Source organism: Eptesicus fuscus, chromosome 1 (assembly GCF_027574615.1).
Source record: "Eptesicus fuscus isolate TK198812 chromosome 1, DD_ASM_mEF_20220401, whole genome shotgun sequence".
NCBI classification, from domain to species: Eukaryota; Metazoa; Chordata; class Mammalia; order Chiroptera; family Vespertilionidae; genus Eptesicus; species Eptesicus fuscus.
This window is the reverse complement of record NC_072473.1, coordinates 116056703-116059666: the sequence shown is the minus strand read 5'-3', so window position 1 is coordinate 116059666 and position 2964 is coordinate 116056703. Positions and strand designations below refer to the sequence as shown.

The 2964-nt window shown below is 38.7% G+C and overlaps 1 non-coding gene across 1 annotated transcript; it reads left to right on the top strand.

The window, feature by feature from the left end:
* Positions 1-460: 460 nt before the first annotated feature.
* LOC129150416 (U6 spliceosomal RNA) lies at positions 461-567 on the top strand. The gene has a single exon (XR_008557161.1). It is a non-coding gene; the product is annotated as a U6 spliceosomal RNA (small nuclear RNA).
* The last annotated feature ends 2397 nt before the right edge of the window (positions 568-2964 follow it).

The following is a 2964-nucleotide window of genomic DNA, read 5'->3' as shown; positions in this document are numbered from 1 at the left end:
AGCAGAGAAAAACAATTCCTTGGAAACAAGGTCTGCTCTGCTACTGCCAAAGCCAGGTAAGCACATGGATAACATGGCCACTCATTTTCAGGATCACCCTCATGTTGGCAAGAAAAGTGGGGCAAGATTAAGTTAAAATGCCACAAATCTCTTCTACCATACTTAAGTCATCTTTTTCATTTTTTCAAATATATTTTTATTGATTTCAGAGAGGAAGGGAGAAAAAGAGAGAGAAACATCAATGATGAGAGAATCATTGATTGGTTGCCTTCTGCAAGGCCCCTCAGGGGATGGAGCCCACAACCACAACCTGGGCAGGTGTCCTTGACTGGAATTGAACCCGGGACCCTTCAGTCCTCAGGTTGACGCTCCATCCACTGAACCAAACCAGTCATGGCTATTGTTTTATATTTAAGCAAGCACGCTTCTATCCTTCACTGTACAGAAGTATATATTTTTTGTGCTCGCTTCAGCAGCACATATACTAAAATTGGAACGATACAGAGAAGATTAGCATGGCCTCTGCGCAAGGATGACACGCAAATTTGTGAAGCGTTCCATATTTTTCAGAAATAATTCAAAGAAATGGTCTTAAGGTGGCTGAAAAGGATGGAAGACAAATTCGACAATATGAGTAAGAACCAAGAGGAAATGAAGAAGAACCAAGAAGAAATGAAAAATGACATCGCTGCTGTAAAGAACTCAATAGAGAGCATCAAGAGTAGACTAGAAGAAGCAGAGGACCGCATAAGTGAGCTAGAAGACAAGATGGAAAAAAAATACCCAAGTACAACAGCTTCTAGAAACAAAAATTAGAAAGGATGAGGAGAGCCTAAGGGAACTTCGGGACAACATGAAACAAAACAATATCAGGATAATAGGGGTGCCAGAAGGAAAGGAAACTGAGCAAGGAATAGAAAACCTGTTTGAAGAAATAATAACAGAAAACTTCCCTGATATAGGGAAGAAAAACCCACACAAATCCAAGAAGCTCACAGAGTTCCAAGCAAAATGAACCCCAAAAAGACAGATGCCAAGGAAAATTATAATTAAATTGGCAAAAACCAACGACAAAGTAAGAATCTTAAAAGCGGCCAGACAGAGACAGACAGTTACATACAAAGGAACCCCCATCAGACTAGCAACTGATTTCTCAACAGAAACTCATCAGGCCAGAAGGGAATGGAATGAAATATACAAAGTCATACAAAGGAAGGGTCTAAATCCAAGAATACTGTACCCAGCAAGGCTATCAATCAAAATTGAAGGTGAAATCAGGAGCTTCACAGACAAAAAAGGACTAAGGGAGTTTATCACCACCAAAGCAGCAATGCAAGAAATGCTAAAGGGTCTGCTGTAAAAAAAGAAAGAAAGAAAAGAAATAGGAAGCAAAGAAGGAACACAGGGGTATAGAATAAAAATGGCTACAAATAAATACCTACCAATGATAACTTTAAATGTAAATGGATTGAATGCCCAAATCAAAAGACACAGGGTAACAGATTGGGTAAGAAAACAAAACCCATATATCTGCTGTCTACAGGAAACCCACCTCAGAAAAAAGGATGCATACAGATTGAGAGTAAAGGGATGGGAAAAGGTTTTCCAAGCGAAAGGAAATGAAAAAAAAGCTGGGGTAGCAATACTTATATCAGACAAATTAGATCTCAAAGTGAAGGGCAAAACAAGAGATAATGAAGGCCACTTCATAATACTAAAGGGAGCAATCCAACAAGAAGAAATAACTCTGGTAAACATATATGCACCCAATACAAGAGCACCAAAATACATAAAAAAATTCCTGGAAGATATCAAAGGAGAGATTGACAGCAATACAATCATAGTAAGAGACTTCAATACCCCACTATCACCATTGGACAAATCCTCTAAACAAAAAATCAGCAAAGAAACATCAATCCTAAATGACTCACTAGACCAGATGGAATTAATCGACATCTTCAGAACATTTCACCCCAAAGCCACAGAATATACATTCTTCTCAAGTGCACATGGGTCATTTTCAAAGATAGAGCATATGTTAGGACATAGGCAAAGTCTCTCCAAATTCAAGAAGATAGAAATCATATCAAGTATCTTCTCAGATCACAGTGGCATAAAACTGGAAGTCAACTACAATAAAAACAACCCCAAGAAGTCAAACACATGGAGACTAAACAGCATGCTATTAAACCATGACTGGGTTACCAAAGACATCAAGGAAGAAATAAAAAACATCATGGCAACAAATGACAATGAAAACACAACAATCCAAAATCTATGGGACACAGCGAAAGCAGTCCTGAGAGGGAAGTTCATAGCTCTACAAGCCTACTGCAAAAAAACAAGAAACAATGGTAATAAATTACCTATCCCAACAACTCAAAGCATTAGAGAGAGAGCAACAAGAAAAGCCCAGTGTAAGGAGAAGGAAAGAAATAATAAAGATCAGAGTGGAGATAAACGACATAGAGATCAAAGAAACAATACAAAAGATCAACAAAACCAAGAGCTGGTTCTTTGAAAGGATAAACAAGATTGATGAACCTTTAGCCAGGCTCACCAAGAGGCAAAGAGAGAGGACCCAAATAAACAAAATCAGAAATGAAAGAGGTGAAATAACAACAGACCCCGACGAAGTACAAAGGATTGTTACAAAATACTACGAACAACTCTATTCCAACAAACTGGACAACCTGGAGGAAATGGACATATTCCTAGAAAAATACAACCTTCCAAAACTCAATCAGGAAGTTTCTAAACAGCTCAACAGGCCAGTAACTATGGAAGAAATTGAAGCAGTCATCAAAAAGCTTCCGGCAAACAAAAGCCCGGGGCCAGACGGTTCCTAGGAGAGTTTTACCAAACTTTCAAGGAAGAACTAAAACCTATCCTCCTCAGACTATTCCAAAAATGCAAGAGGAAGGTACACTTCTAGGCTCCTTCTATGAAGCCAGCATCACCCTA